This window comes from Dipodomys ordii, unplaced genomic scaffold, assembly GCF_000151885.1.
Source record: "Dipodomys ordii isolate 6190 unplaced genomic scaffold, Dord_2.0 Scaffold26, whole genome shotgun sequence".
NCBI lineage: Eukaryota > Metazoa > Chordata > Mammalia > Rodentia > Heteromyidae > Dipodomys > Dipodomys ordii.
Window position 1 is genome coordinate 9,027,213 of NW_012267242.1, and position 17,821 is coordinate 9,045,033.

The window sequence follows — 17,821 nt, forward strand, 5'->3', positions numbered from 1 at the left end:
CGGGCCCCAGTTATATTTATTTTTGAGGGATATCGTGAAGGCTGAATGAATTAATACATGTGCACAGTCGTTGGAACAGTGTTAGAACAGTAATTCTTAGCCATTAAGTAAATTCCTTGTAAAGGTTGAGAGGGGGCAATGTTACTATCCCTCACAAGACAGATTTGAAAATAACAATCATCAAGAAACTTTGTACACTTTTAGGCCTTATGATTATTATGATGACTGAAATTACCTAAACTGTTGCTGTAACATTCTGGCTGTGTGCTCTTCAGCAAGAGCACTGTTCAGTAGTTACAATTTTTATTAGTATAAGTCGTACTGAATATCCTCATTTGTGTCTTCCAAAATGCCCTGACAAACAGGGAGTTCAATAAATCCCTGACGTCTATACAGTTGCTGTGATATCTTCCTGCAGAAACTGTGTCAACTAATTGCTCCACAAATTCCACACTGCAAGTCACTTTAAATTTGTTTCAAACTCAACAGTCTCTGCAATTTAACTTGATTAAATACAATGCAGGTTTAATTGGAACTTAGCTGCAAATTAAGAGCAAAGAATCCATAGAATCGACTGCTCTTTAAATATAGTTTAGCTCAGCAAGCTAATAGTTGTTTTTTTTTTTATGGAGATATCATACTGAGTAGACATTAGACTGTGGTTCAAATAGCAGAACAAACAAATAGTGTGTGGGTCTGTGCGTATTTATTGTGATTGTGCTATATGAGTAACAAGTAATATTTGAGGATATTAGTCATGACTGGCTTTGCACACTTTCTAAGTAGTCAATCCAGGAGCCAGGGCAAACAAGCCCCAGATGTCTCTCTCTCTTGCATGTGCTCATGAAGAAGGCTTACTGGGGGTTGATTCAGTCTCTACACCTTTAAGCTGTTCATTTACATATATTTTTCTGTAAAGAGAATTTGGGGCTGTTTGTGGATGACTGAAATTCAGTGTGGATCCTAGAAAAAGCTAAAAGAAAATAAAACATCCTTCCAAGTATCAGATACCATTATGATATAGTTTGTATTTTCCTAGCCTAGGCAAGGCCATAAAAACCTTCTTGGGATATGGCTATATAACTCCTTGGATAGTCTCAAGGGCTATAAAAAGAAAAGAGAATTTTCTTTTCCCCCAATTGCCTTTGGAGAGTTCTTTTCAAATATTTTTCTGAGACAGTTTTGTCTCAGATGAGGAGAAATTCTTTAGAGAAAAACTCAGTGAAGGATGATCTAGTATGGCAAATTACATTGGTGAAGAATAATAAGTTAGGATCTTAGTGAAATAAATTAAGCATAAGATACAGATGATTTCATGATAACAATAATAAAAAAAACCTAGCTATGGGAGACAGACCAAATTTCAGATACAGACCTGAAGTAGCAATGGCAAGATTTATTGGTTGAATGGTTGTATGGAATGAAGAGGAAATTGATGCTAAGATTAATTATAATGTTTGAAGGATGGAGTGAATGATGATACCATTAACTGAAATATGGGGCTTCAAAAGGAAAACAGGACTGGAAAATGATGTCTTTGTTTATGGGGCTTCTGGGTTTGAGGTTTCTGTGTAGTTCTGTAAGTACAGTTTAGTTTCACAAACTAATAGGCAGATGGAGACATTTGGGAAATAGTGTTTGATACTTAAGCAATGTGCCACAGCTGGAATATAGATTTGGGAGCCATCTGAACACAATGTCACAATGTCCTCACTGGTTCTCAGTGTTCATGAATAGTTTCTACACATCTCTATAAAATACAAACATATTTTACTTCTGGATGTAAGCTAGCTACAGAAAGTGACATCATTTTGTCTTTCATCTTCTCCATGTTTTATGAATTAAAGTCCAGGAAACATATTCTATACTGGGCAGAAGAATCATCTCCCCAAATGTTCATGTCCTAATTGCTGGAATTTGTTTTTTCTTTTAAGTTTCCTTATATGGAATGACAGAGTTGTGAGCGGCTGGAGAATTGGGAGAGAGGGAGATCCTACTGAATTGTCTGGGTGGACAGAATCTAAGGACATGTCCCTTGAAAGCAGAGAGTCTTGGCTGTGGCCACAGGCATGTGACAACAGAAAAGCATTCAGAGATGCAACATTGCTGGCTTTGAAGATGGAGAGAAGGAATACCCAAGTCAGCAAAGACAAGGAAACAGATTCCCCAAGGGAACTTTGACAAGAGACAAGCACCATGTTGACACCTTAGTTTTAGTTAGTGAATAGTTTTATGGTTGGCTTTCCAAAGCAAAATAGAAAGATAATTAATGTATTTGTTTTTGTTTTTTTATTTGCTTTGTTTTGTTTGTTTGTTGTTGGTTGTAGTACTTTGAACTCTGACCTGGGTGCTGTCCCTGAGTTTTTTTTTTTTTTTTTCACTCAAGACTAACACTCTACCACTTCAAACCACAGCTCCACTTCCAGTTTTCTGGTGGTTAATTGGAGATAGAAGTCCAATGGAGTTTCCTGGCTCTGAACTATGGTCCTCAGATCTCAGCCTCCCAGCAATGGATTTGTTTTAAGCCACCAAATACATACTAGTCAGTTACAGAAGTAATAGAAAAATAAATAAGCAAAGAGAGGAAGGGTGGAAGAATACAGTCATAATATTCAATATATATGTAAAAAATGGAAGTAGGAAAATTGAGAGGATGGGTAAAATTGGGAAAGATGGGAGCGAATGATGAAAGTGGTGACATTGATCGAAATGCATTGTGCTCATAAGCTGACATGTTGAACAACCTTTTTGTTCAACTACTGAAAGATAATTTTAAAAATAGAAGTTTTAGATCTTGATATCAAGGAGAAATAGTGTTCTCCTATAATACAAATATTTTTATGCTCTTACTATTGACTATGTCTCCTACCTGAATTTGGTTTCCTTTGATACAGAGTCTAAGATGGTGATCTTATTTAATGGATCTGTTGTAAGAATTAACCAAGAGAGCCAGTGTATAAAGCATGCTATATACAATAATCTGGTTAGGTATTAACTGTTGACAGTAGAATTTTCTTGTTATGGTTACTGGGGATAACCAGCTAAGTTCCTTTATCCCAAGGACTATGTCTTCATCAGTGTCCAGTGAAGATGTCAGATCCCATCCATCAGTGATTTTCTCTTTCAGTCTATTTCTCTTACTTCCATAGAGAGGGGATGTTACTTCATCCAACCAGAAATCCTGAAGTTAATCTCAGTTCCTCTTTTTTCCTTGATGTTCTGATTCCGGTTATTGTCTGCCATGTTGCTTCTGTTTTCTTCATTTTCCTTATCTACTCCCTCCCCTTCAAATCCACTGCTACCTTCTTGATTCAGGGTTTGACCACTTCTCATTTTCAGCAATGGATAATAGTCTCAAGGCAATGGCTTATTTGTCTTTCTCCCTTCAGTTATCCTCTACCCCAGCCAAAGTGGGCTTTCCAAAGAAAAGTACAAATAACTCTCCTCTCCCAAAATACCTTCCTAGACCTCTGATACCTAACCATAAAGGCCTTAGAATGGCCAGTAAGATACTCCATAATCTAACCTTTGTTCTTATCCTTTAGTCTTCTCTATCATCAACTCTTGTTAGGTGGCGGGCTTCTTTAACATTTGTCTCTCCCCTGAATTGAATGCCTTTTTTGTGTGTTTTCTCTTTTCTCTTGTCTTTTCTCTTTTGAAGATTCAACTCCACTATTACTGTCTACCATACAGCCATCACTGACCATGTGTCCTAGAGTAGAACTTGCAATGTTAACTTTACATTTAGTAGTTCATGTGCCTTTTTATCTACTTCTTAGTTAACCTTTAAGAGGTGACCACTCAGATTACCTCATTTTAAGACACAAACAATGCATCTTTCACAAGGTTTGCATCATTCATCAGGGAGGAGAAGGCAGAATGGTAGGACTGATAATAGCATAGGATTGAGGGAACATACGTGCCAGCAGCACTTGAATTAACAGTGGAATTAACAAAGTGGAAGAAAGTGGAAGTCTTTATTAGAAGTCTAGTAGAATGCAGGTGTGTGGGAATGAGGATCAGACTGTTTTTATACCAGAGATGTGGAAAGAAGCATGGGTTAGTCTGAGAAGTGGGGGGGGGGAAGAGAATAGAGAGAAAGGGAAGAGGAGAGAAAGAAGGGAAAGAGAAGAGAAGAGATTAAAATTTGGTGCAATGAGTCAAACTTTGCCAAGTCCTGAGTAGTGGCCATAAAGCACAGAGGTTTGAGTGAAAATAGTGATGTAAACTTGGATTCCAGCATTTTACTGTAGTCTTTCTGCTACAGTAACACATGAGTTTTGCAAGCTATCCAAGGGTAATTTAAACCAGCAGAACCAATGCATTATTGCTTAGTGAGTCACCATGCTTCCCATTACAACGAGTTTGTCACACATCTGGTCAGTATTTAGACACCATGGTATTGAATTTGGTTTTCTGTAGTTTTGAGATAATGGTTTGCATATAGAATATGGAAGAATTGTGAACTTATTTGTTCCTGAAAAATCAACCAAGTTGCAGTATTAGAAGCACATAGACAGTAATGCTTTCTGCTTCATTTATGAACCGAAGGCACCCCTATTTCAGGCCACAGCCTTGGGGTATACCCATGTACCTTAATCCTGAGAGACAAGCCTGCCACTGTAGCTTACTGCCTAGCCTGTGGGCCACATAAACCATGGCTAGGCTCTATTTGTCTGTCCAAAAGATGATGCACTCAATTTCCTCTCTACCCTAAGCATTCAATCAGCAAGACTTGAAGGTCCAAACTCCTGGTGTGCCTTCCAAGTACCCATCTGCATGTAGTACCTCTTCCTCCACAGAGCAATCAAACTCTGCTGAAGTGTGACATCAAAGAAAAACCATCCTGGCCTTAGGAATTGAAGTGCTTGGGTGTTGTAACAGAAACACTACATAATTCTGGAAGAAACAACCGATGAACAATCTTGAGCTTGACCAGGATGACCTACTGCAAGCACAAATAAGTAAGTGGCTTGGGAGACAGAACATGAAACTGGCCACGGCTGTCCTGTGAGCCACAAAAGAAGCATCAGCCCTTCACCACTGGCTGTGCCCATTGGAAGCCACCGGAAGGAAACAGCAATGACAAAGGGAGATGCTCTCCCTGCCTGACACTCTCACCACCAGCCATCCCATTGCTTCTGCCCCTCCCCCCATTTCTAGCTCCAATTTTAGTGTGCTAGCTGGTTATTCTGAGCAAACTGCCATCTTCTTTTACAAGAAAATAAGGGTAAAGGTTATCAACCTACTGTAGGAATTAATAGCTCATGTTCTTCAGATAAGCCTGACTAGACCAGTCTCTGGAACACAGTGGGGTTTAATAAATGCATGCCAGTTTTCTCCCTTTCTTTAGTGCAACACTGTCCAATGAGTGTGGACCTCGTAGCCAAACAGCTGAAGCTAAAATTCACTGGGACCTTAGGCACATTTCTTAAGTTCTCTTCACCTCAGTTTTCTCATCTGTAAAACTGGGATAAGATTCACATCCATTCCAATAGCGTACTGAAAGAATTAAATAAATTACTATATGCAACAGGCTCAGAACAGTGATGAGTGTATGCAATAACAAACATAATGATGATGATGATGATGATGATAAAAGTATTAGCCTTTCCTGTTATTATCATTCTCCCCCTAACATAGGTATGATTCATTTTATGTCATTTCACAGCATCAACAGAACATTACTATATTGATGCTGACCGCTCAGTGACCTTATGTAAGGTGAATGAACAGATTTTAAGTAGATGGATAGATGGCTGGATGGATGAAGTAACTTTACTTCATAATGGACTTTATAAGATTATCATTCCCACAAGAACTATTCAGAGAGTCTTCTATATATCAAACATTGTGCAGGGATACTGCACTGCAAATAAAGCAGGCAATGCCTCAGCCAGATGACTTGCAACTCCAGTTCTAGAAGTCTAGCACCCCATTGGTTGTCCAGACACCTCATTGAGCAAATTAGGAAACCCAGAGAGAGAAAGGGATTTGTGTGTGGTGCTCAACTATAGCAACATGGTTTTCCTTGGAATTGTTGTAACAGACCCCTTTTGGTTGCTTGAAAATGTCTTGTTTTAATGTCCTTCTGTGTTGGTGGCAAATAGGATCCAGTGAAAATCACTTGACTGTTGTCTTAGATTAAAATTCAAGCTACTCAAGAGGATGAGATCTGAGGACTGTGGTTCGAAGCCAGCTAGGAAAGGAAGGCCTGATAGACTCTTATCTCCAATCAGCTACCAAAAAAGCTGGAAGTGGAGCTATGGCTCAAGGAGTAGAGACTAGCCTTGAGTACAAAGAGGCTTGGGCACAGTGCCCAGGCCCTACGACTGGCAAAGAAAGATAAATAATAAAATTTAAACAAAAAACAAAAAAATTAAAAAGCAAACTTCAGTTCTGTCATGTGTCACGGGTGGCTCTGGACAATGTAGTGAAGCCTGCTTGGCTTCAACTTCTCTTTTGTATAATGCAACATCAGCTTAACCTGCCTCAGTAAGAATCATTCTTGTCTCCAGCAGACCCTGAAGCTGAGATTCATCCATGTCCTGCATGCTCTCTTTACCCTTTTAATTAACTTGTTGCACACATTTAAAAATTGGGAAATTTTCTAATTAAAAAAAAACCATACTTTTCTAGCTTCTTTTAAGAAGTTGGAAGATCTGGCAGCAATGTTTGGTTGGAGTCAATAACTGCCCTGGAAGTGGGAGATGAATTTTTCAGCTCGGCCCTCTCCCTACTTTCTCCCATTCATGTCCTCCTGCTCCTGGCCTGCTTCGCTCACCACTGTCCTGCCTGCCTCTGCAGACATGCATGTCTGCCTACAGGCTACAGCCTACAGGCTGCAATGCCTCTTTGAGGACAGAGTCTGTGTCGGGAAATATCATTGGGTAAAAATCAGGGTATTTCCCTTCCTGGCTAATGGTTACTGACAATTTGTGTTTCTGTGATGGAAATAGAGAGGGTGTTTCCTCCAGATGCCTTTCTTTTATCAGCTTCTCATGAGATTTGGAGGTGCAGGGATGCTACAATGAAGATGTGGCTGCATAGATCTAACAACAGATGTCCTAATGACCCTTGTTGTCTCTACTTCAGCCCCCAAACCTGGAAGGAAACAGGCTTAGGAGATGAGAAAGAGAATTTCACCCCGAGAAACTATGGGCTAAGAAGGGGGGTGGAATAAGGGGGTGTGGGGGGGAGGAGGAGGCTGTGAGCTGGGCCTCCTGAAGAATGGCAATTTGGCAGACCACTTTATTTCCTTCCTTCCTGGGGCCAGCATGAGTCTTATTTATAACTCAGTTCTCAGAGCCCCTTCATGTTAAATCAGTGACTGAGAAGCCTGCAGGGCTGAGAGCGGGAAGCAGCTTTCTTGACATCTGGACCAGAATGCTGTGTGGTGCAAGGAAATGAGCCCAAGCCCTGTGGGGGGAGGGCAGGAAATCTGGAGTCCTCATTCTGGCCTTTGATCTATCACTGACAACTTGTGTCTCCTTTTGTAAGCCATGTAGCCCAACTTACGGTGTATTCATTAGCTTACCTTAGAGAGAGCTAATTATGGACATCCTTTAGGACAACTGATACATATATAAATGCACATATGGGAAAGTTGTGTTCGACATGAAATCTTCCATGAGGATCCATGCTGAGTGGATATAACTCAGGGTCCAGGCCAATGAGCCAATGCCGTGTGCATTGGGGCTCATCACTAAACACATGCGCAGAATCCAGGTGTCGGTGCTGGCAATGATCAGGCGGAACAACAGGGCATGAGAATACAGTAAGCAGTCAATGGTGATCTAGAAGTTGACTTTGTAGGGCAAGCTTTACCCCACCCCACAAGGATCGTTGCTTAGAAGGTTGGTTGTCGCATTTAAAGGACATATCAGAGAAGATGCCCACCAAATAGGAGGAAGTCCATTGGTTTCTAAACTGAATCTGTTAAAAGGTGCAACGTTCATAGTATAAATGTGATACAGTTTTGATGCGGGTATCTCCCAACGCCAGTGATTCCAGGGTGGTGCTACTGGGAGGAGGTGGGCCCTAGGTATTGAGGGCATATCTCAAAGGGGACAGTGGGACACTGCCCTGTTTTTGTTCCCTTTTATTTACTGGCTTATGATGTAAGTTTGTTCCACCATGTGCTTTCACTGTGCTATGGCCCAAAGCAGTGTGACCTTCTGACCGCAGACTAAAACCTCTATCGCTATAAGCCAAAATAGACCTTTTATTCTTTATAAGTTGATTCTCTCTGACATTTTGTTATAGAGACAAAGAAAGAAAGAAATTCATTTTTTGAGGAACATCAGTGGCAAAGATATTAGAAGGATAAAGGAATAAAGGATAAAAGTAGGAATGGTGGAAGAATGATGCTCACCTTAAACAAAGGAAGAAAAAAGATAGTTTGAGACTTTCTTTAAACTTGATTTCTGTCAGATGGAGGAGGGATTTGACTTGCTACAAATATGCATTAAGATTAGTGGCAGGCAAGCTCAGAGATACAAACAACGTATATTTTCACTCATATGTGGAAGCTAGATCTAAACTACTCCAGGACATGATAAATTATACAGAACTCTAGGCAATCATACACAGTGAGACCAAAGGAGGATATACTTAGGAGAGGATCACAAAGGCACAATCACAGCCATGTGGAGGTGGAGGTGAAGGATCACTGTGCAAGGTTAGGCTGGACAACAGCATGGGTCTATCTGAAACCCAATCTAAATCAAAAGGATTTGGAATGTGGTTCAAGTAGTAGAGTGCTTGCTTAGCAAACAGGAGGTCCTTATCCAAATCTCAGTACCCCAAAAGAAAAGAAAAGCAAGCTCAGATAAAAATACTCTTGAAAGCTTAACTTTGGCATTAGCTATCTGTGTGAGCTGAGGCGATTTGCTTAACCTCTTTTGAGTCTCTTATTTGTAATTATTGTTCTGCAAAAGGAGGGATTAAAAATAATACCACAAAAGGCTATTTTGAGAATTAAATGAGTCAAGGCAGGAAAGGTTATTAATGTAGGGTTTGGTATATACTAAGCACTCAGCAATGATTAGCTGTGCTAAGAGTTCAATGAACTCATACTGAACTCTTACTGCGTTGGATTCTGCACTAGGAATTGGGGTCACAAAAATAATTAGGGCACAATCATTCCTCAAGGACTTTTCAATCTATTACTGAATGGATATCTATAAGAATAGCCCTAAATTTTAAACAAAAAAAAACAAAAAACAAAACTGTCCTTGGCTGTCCTCATGCAAAGACTGCGCAGGTAGTTCTAACAAAAGGGTCTCAGGCACCAGAAAATTCTTGGATTGGATGATCCCTGACTCGACATTTCTTCCTGGAGACCATGTTGAATAGCTGTCTTAATCCATAGCCAGATAATTGAGTGGGGGAGGGAAGAGAGCTTCAGCCCTTGGTTCAAGTGCAAAGTCAAAGCCATACCATTCAGCAATCACTAAGTCTCATCCTGCACTTTGGTCCCTGTGTCTCAGGGCAGTGGCCTTCCTGTCAAACAGGGGACAGTCATAACTCTTCTCACCCTAGTAAATACACGAAGGGTCTGCAAGAGTCTCTAAATGGTCTTGACCCTGTCAACAACATTTCATACCTGTCACTCATTGAGGTTTTTCTGTTTACTCTAAAATTATAGGGAGGGTGACATTGTGCTTGGAACATTTGATGAATATATTCTCTGAACCCTCGTACAGAATTTAGGAATATGACTTGATTATGGGTCACTGCCTGGCTTGTAGTTTTGCCCCTTACCTCTGAATCATCTTTAGATGCTATGACCATTGACATACCATTAACTTTGGACCTACAAGGAAACTACAAAGGAGATACTGTGTAGCCCATCCACCTTGGAAATGTTTTCAATAAAGAACAGATGTGGAATCTCAGGTTGTGAAAGGAAGAATAGTCCTACTCCTTTTGTTAGGTGCCTAGGTATTTGCAAATACATGAATTAGAATAATAAACACATGAAACATTTTTAATTAGTACTTTGAAATAAAGTTGATTATTATTGGTTTGATTTTGCATTATTAGCTACAAAAGAATATATATGTACATTTATGTATATTTATATATAAGTATATATATATATATATATATTCACTGAGACTTGTACAAATCCTCTTAACAAAGAAATAATCCTATAATCCACACGCAGTCAATTGAATTGTTCAGCATTTGTTTCATTACTACTCATTTTTATCACACTCTTTGAAGGCTGGGTTTGACCACTATACCAAAGAAAATGTATCTGTCCTAAATGAGGGCATATAGTATGTCATCCCATTAAACTCATCCCATCCTCCTCATAGTAATACCCAATAACTATCAGTCACTGTTATAAGCCAGGTAAAACCATTACTCACATTTTCTTATTCAATACAATTTGGTGATCACAAATGGTAAAAATAACTATTATTATAGCCATCCTATAAGGAAAGAAACTAAAGCACATCAAAGCTAAGTATCTTGGACAATACAAGATTGCTAGTAAATTGTAAATCTAAGACCCTCAACAGAGTCGTTGGTATTCATAAGCCCATTGGCTGCCTTTTTTTATTGTCCCCATCTCATGCTAAATACAAATTAAGATTTCCATAAATAACTAAGTAATTGTCTCTTGAGTAGTTTTATTGCAAGAAACCCTACTGTGGCCTAATGCACTGGTTCACTGAGCAAATTCCAATGAGAAAGAGATGCCCTGGTATTTTTTTTCCTTGGAAATCTAAGACTTAGATAGAAAAAGGTATAAATTGGTAAAAATTCAAAAAATTTCAACTTGAAAAAATGCACCATGCAGTTGGTTTCAAAAGGCTGAGACCGCCGGGCGCTGGTGGCTCACGCCTGTAATCCTAGCTACCCAGGAGGCTGAGATCTGAGGATCGCGGTTCAAAGCCAGCCCGGGCAGGAAAGACCGTGAGACTCCTATCTCCAATAAACCACCAGAAAACCGGAAGTGGCGCTGTAGCTCAAGTGGTAGAGCGCTCGCCTTGAGCTGAAGAGCTGAGGGACAGCGCCCAGGCCCAGAGTTCAAGCCCCACGACCGACAAAAAAAAAAAAAAAAAAAAAGGCTGAGACCCAAATGTAATTATGTTAGAAAGTATTTGGGATTGGGGTGGAGTGAGGTTGTAGAGATGGGATATTTTCAGAATATTCTTCTTATGTGAATGTGGATCCTATTATCTGGTCTCCCTTTTACAAAGAAACAAAATATAATACTAAAATGGAACCATAGACTATTCTATTCTGCTTTGCACTTTAAGGGCAAATTGTCAGCATACTTTGAATAAATTTCTGTCAGAGCCTAGAAAATATGGCCAAGTTTATAACGCTCTGAGACCATAACTATATCGACCTATCTCCTGATTATGCCAAATGAACAACAATAAAATATTCCTTTCCTTCTTTGAGCTTTACATTAGGATTTGTTGAGTTGGCCAGTAATCTGATCTTGTAAGCACGACTTTAAAAATTAGCTCTGAAGACTCTTTTAAAGAGACTTTGCCACTTTAAGATGAAGTTTGGGTGTGGGTGTGGTGGGCAATTCTACAGTGTTGTCCTAGACTTCAGGCATTTGTCTCATCCTTAAAGATCATGGGGTCTTCTGGATTACCGCCCCTTTGGGAGTAACAGTCACAGTGCACATAGTGTTCTAATTCCCTTGAGTGAATAGCATCCTGTGGACTCCCCATAGAAGAGGAAATTAAGGAAACACAAGAAGGAAATTAGTTTAAGTTAAATGCTTACCAGGCCAAAGTCAAAAGAAAGAAGGAAATTGAAGAGAAGGATATTAAAGAAATGTGATGGGACCACCAGCCTTCAACTGTAGTAAACCTAGAGTGGATGAAGCTTAAAACAAGGACTTCTGAAAGTCAAGTAGACTGTCATATTCTGGGCATCATATGGTAGCTGAAATTAAATCTTGCCATTCTAGTCTCCAGCATCTGTCTTATGGCTGTAAGATACACAGGAAGAAAGTCTTCACAGAAAACTGCAGGAGAGCCTAGAGGTCTTTTTATTTATTTGTAATATTCAGGTTTTACAGCAAAGATCTCTAATGTGTAGAAGATTTTTGCCAAAGAAGCAATCTTAATTGAAGATTTGAAGTTGGCAAATAAGGAAAATTTGATTACTCATTCATTCAGTGTCCTTTGAAGGTAGATGGCTCTGCCATTCTCTACCAGACTAAGGCATAGGCCTGCACACTGAGCTAGTGTTCTAACCCTCTAAGGGAACCAGACACCATTCTTTTCTAGAGTCAGTTTCCTCCTCAATGCCTCTTATCAGAGCCAAACTTGTAAGACTCATCGTTTTTACGGACATTAAAGGATATTGCCACTTTCTTTCTAACAAGAAGATTCCAACTCTTGGGATATACTCTACTCTAGAAAACTTTCCTAACTTACACAGATGAGGATTTCTCTCAGAAATCTCCTTACAAGTTGTCTTCTTGGAGTCTGGTGGCATTTACTTTGGGCCCTGTATCACAAAAGCCACCAATAACTATATCAACCAAGATGATACAAAAGATGGAGTGTCTTCTGAGGATATAATTGGGAGAAAAATCTTAGATCAACAAAACAATGCAGAAGTTAATCTTGCTGCAAGCTGTCCTGCTACATTAGTGAGACTCATTCTCTACCTAATAGAGGCAATTAGTCTAGTATGTGAACTACTGTGTATCTGGAGAAATAGAAACAATAAGATACATGTATACATATATATGTAATATATTGGTTCACATGACATATACATATGTTTGTGTATGTCTCTGTGTGTGTGTGTGTGTGTGTGTGTGTGTGTTTGTATTTGCATACACAGAGGGAGTGGTACTCTTAGTCACTCCACAGTTTTAAGGGCACACCTATAACTTACAGGGGAAAAGCTATATCCTCTTTAAATGACCATTAAGGAGACTTCAAAGTTTTGCTTTTATTTCAGCTAAGATCTTTCAGAGAATCTAGCCAAAATCACCAAGTTACTCCGACTTATTCTTCTCAGTAAACTAGAGTAAACTTTGCTGGCTATCATACTAAATTTCTCTGTCCTGTTAAATCTGGCCATGGCAGGTATGTCCACCATTTTTGGAAGATGTGATATATGACCTAGAATGACCAAGAATGAAGCCAGCTCCTTGGGTTCAGGAACAAAACCAATGGCCCAGATGGGACTTTCATCTTGAGATTTTGCTCTCAGATCCCATCGGGAAAAGCAGGGAGCAATGACTTGTCCTGAGTGTACTCTCCTGGATGGAAACAAATGCGGAGCAGATGATGTGAAGTGCCATCTTGAGGCCTGACATGATGGTCTTGTACTGCAGTCATTCTGGGCCAACTGGCCAGCCACTCTGATCTTTTGTTCAGGAATTGGTGAGCAGTGCCGGACTCTTAAATCAGCTAATGGAGTCATCATAACGACTGGGTAGGTCAGGAAATAACACACGCAAATTCAATGTAAGCTGTTGTTCTACTGTATTGCTTATCGAACAATGAGAAGTTGGACATTGTGGTATATTAGTCCAGCATTTGAAAAGCTAAGGTTGGAGGCCAGCTTGGGCTACATGGCGAGACTCTGTCTCAAAAATGCAAAAATTAAGAAAACCAAGCATAATTACAAAAAAAGTTTTTATGTTCAGTATAGAAGCTTTTTTGCAGTATTTTTTATCCACTTTTAGTTGAGTATGGATGCAGCATGGTTGTACAGACATTCAGAAAGAGAGAGAGAGGAGAGAGAGAGAGAGAGAAAGAGAGAAAGAGAGAGAGAGAGAGAGAAGGGGGTTCAGGTGATTGTAGAGTCCAAGTCCTATGATCTGTGAGCTGGTGATCCAGGCAAGCTGCTTATATAATCCAGTATGGGCCTAAAAATCAGGGAGGCCAATGATGTAAATCTCAGTCCTTCAAGGCAGGAGGAAAGGACACAAGATGTGTGGGCTCTAACAGTGATTCTGAGAGGAAAGGACAAATTCCTCCTTCCTTTGCCTCTCATTCTATTTACTCAGGGACAGGATGATACCCAGTCAGACTGGGGAAAGCAATCTGCATCACTAAATCTTCCCAGGTAGATACTAATCCCATCTAGAAACATCCTCACAGATGTCCCAAGAAACAGTGCTCAATCTGGGCCTTCTAGGGTCTATTGCAAATTAGCCATCACAGTATAGTACAAGGTAAAGTAGCTCAGTGTCATGACAATGCTGTATATGCACAAAACATTATGATGGACTGGGGACTGTTGTCGCGGGGCTGCCATGTTGAGCAAGTGAGAGAAGCTGGTTTTGACAAGAGAGAACTTCCACTGTCATTATCCAGACTGACCCAAGATCCCACAGCTCACATTGCAGCACCAGGTGCATAATTACACTAGTCAAACCCAAAGGGTTACTTTTCCAAAACAAGGACTCAGAAGGCTTTATGGTTCAGGAGCACAGCTAATTAGTTTTTCCTTCATGGGGGCCATAATGAAAGAAAAAAAATTATACTGACAATGGAAAGATTTCTGTTCAAGGGGCTTCTATCCTTCCTTGATATTTGTATTCATGGGTAACTACAGAGCCATTGTCCATTGGAGATTGTAAAACTTGCACGAATAGGCATTCTGGAGAGTAGAAAAGACATCCAATGTGGGGTCAGAGAAACTGTGTCCCCACTGCATGGCATTGGGAAGATTGCCCCAGTGAGACCCAGGACCTCACATGAAACAGAACATTATTCCAACCTCCAAGGGTCTAGCACATTGGGAAAACTCAGTAAATGATAGGTATTTTTTTTCTTTAAGGTCCCACAGGTGCCAAGTAGGATAGCTCATGCCTAAAATCCTAGCCTCTCCAATAGGTACATGGCTGGAAGACTGTTGCTCCGGGCCAGATTGAGCAAATAGTTATGAACTCAGTTCTTCCATGAACTGAGCATGGGTGGTATAGAACTGTCAACCCAGCTATAGTTTGAAACAAAAATAGGAGGATCATGGTCCACAATGATCTGGACCAAACATGAGACACAGTCTCAAAAATAACCATAGCATAATAGGTTAGAGGCATAGGTCAGATAGTAAGTCATTTCAGGGATGTCTGCCTAGCAAATGTGAACCCCTATGTTTAACCCCAGAGTTGTTTTGTTGCTGTTGCTTTTATGATGGAAGTCAGAGTTGAACAAAATAAATACCAGGAAGCAGATACTTGAAAGGATGGGCTGGGGTCAAGAGGAAAGGGGTAGATGAATGAAAAGGAGAAGATGTGGAGAAATGCAACTGAGAATTCAATGTATATTTTACAAAATTAATAAAGTTAAAGGAAGGATGGGTGAGAATGTAGAACAAGGAGACATTGATTAAGATGCATTGATTCAGATGCCTCGTTAAGTGGCAACTCCTTTGTACAACTACTTAAAGATATTTTTTAATCTTTCAATAAAAATGGAGAGTGATGACACAAGTAATTTGTCATCAGGACCCAGGACACTGGGCTACTCTATCTCCAAGAAATTCCTCCAGGCCCAAGATTGTATTCACTAAGGTGTTAATCCTCTTGTTCTTCAACATAGTCCAAATTCTTGCAAGCACTGTGAGTAATAATGAGGGTCAATATCAAGGATGCTTCCTTTAGTTTCTACTTCCTTTCATTTTAATGGATACTGGCCCACAGACCCATTAGCAACCCTACTTGCTCTGTCAGTTTGTGTGAATCTCCCTGGACACTGCTTCTACTCCTACTCCTTTCCACCCTATTATCTGAGTCTTATTTCCACAGAGCAATTACTCAGTTAAGTTGGTGGCATGGGGACAATTTGATTAATTCATGTATGCCAATGTTCTAATGAGTGTTAATCTGGGAGCTGCCAGGTGAGTGAACATCAGGTAGTAGTTCATTAGTAACTGAACATCCCAGATAGCGCAGTATCAAAGGACATCTTCCTTCTGGGAGATCTCCCATATAGGCCAGTGAAGAGCTAGCTGATCAAGGGATATTTGGGGGCCCATAGTTCTACTCAACTAGGACAATTTGGGGTGATTTCTGAGCAACTTGGAAAATACCCCTGTAGCTTTCCAGGGATAGCCTTGACAGCAGTTGGGAGGCAGTACTGTGAGCTATATCAGAGTGGGGCCACATAAAGAGGACCAGAGTCATTTGCATTGTGGAACTATTTTCATAGTTGTAGAGATTCAAATGTTTGAAATGATCAAGTTTAGAGACTTCAGCAGCCATCTCTGAAAGTTCATAATTTCACTGGCTCTCATCTGAGGCTCAGAGAAGTCACATGACTGATTAGTCTCAGAACTTGTTGAAACAGAACAAACTCAGGAACCATGTTTGCCTCTATCCCATATCAGAATCTTATCTATACCAGAATGCTGATAGTAGCAATTCACACCTATAATCCTAGCTACTTGAAGAAATAGGAGGATCACAGTTCAAGACCATCTTAGACAAAAAGTTAGCAAGACTTTATCTCAAAGCAAGGTATGGTAGTACATGCCTGTCATCCTAGCTATGTGAGACATATATAGGATGATCATAGTCTAAGGTTAGGCTTATATGAAAAATAACTAAAGCAAAAGAGGCTGGAGATGTGGCTCAAGTAGCAGAATGTTTACCACGGCCCTACGTTCAAATCCCAGTACCACTAAAAACAATCTTATCCGGGCTGGGAAGGTGGCTCAGTGGTAGAGCGCTTGCCTTGCATGCCTGAGGCCCTGAGTTCGATTCCTCAGCACCACATAAGCAAAAAAGAAAAAAGCCGGAAGTGGTGCTGTGGCTCAAGTGGTAGAGCGCTAGCCTTGAGCTGAAGAGCTGAGGGACAGCGCCCAGGTCCAGAGTTCAGGCCCCACGACCGGACCCAAAAAAAAAACAAAACCAATCTTATCCATATTAATTTAATCTCTGTGTATGTGTAAATTTGTATATACCTTACCTGTTCTAGAAGAAGGGGCCCTGGGAAGTATAAGATTAGAAGATTTAATCTCTAAACCACATTCTACTATAAGAATCTAGTGACTCAATTGACTTCCTGTACTGACTGTCAGATGACAAATGTTACAGGTAGGCAGATAGACCGATCTGCCTTCAACCTGAGAAGCACAGCTCTACATTGCCCTAAGTCACTGACCTGTTGTTCAGAATAGATGGGAGAATCTTGCCTATAAACATCCTGGAAAACCTGGTTGAAAACAGAAGTAAGGATTCTAAAGTGAGTTATCCAAAGTTAGAACGCTTCTTAGATTCTGAAGCTACTGTGATAACATTGACCTTTATCATAAACACCAGAAAACAGAAAGGCTTCCTGTTGGAAATGGCATCCTGAGGCTACTACATCACAGAACAACAGGATGAGCAATGTCTGCCCCTGAGAAGACCTGCTGTGGGCAGAGCAATGCAGGGCTTGGGCCTGAGCCTCTGAGCAGACTAAGAAAAATAACACTGCATTGAAGTAAGAGCAGAGGAGAGAGACCAATTAGTCCACTCCAGATGAAAGCTAATGACTAAATAGGACACATGTCAGTCTAGGATGAGGTGGAGAGAGGGGAGTTGAGGAGGGAGGGGGAAGGAAGAGCAGGAGGAGGAGGAGGAGGATGAAGAAGAGGAGGCAGAGGGAGAGGGAGGGAGGGCAAGGAAGAGGAAAAGGAAGAGGAGGATGAAGAAAAGGAAGAAGAGGAGGAGGAGAGGAAAGAAGGAGGGGGAGGACAGGGGAAGGGTAGAAGGGAGGCAATGAGAGGAGAGGGAAGAAGCAGCATATAAAAATGTAGGAGATTCAAATACACAATGAAGACTCGGATTAATGACATAGAAGAGCAAGTTGAAGGACATTCTAAAGTC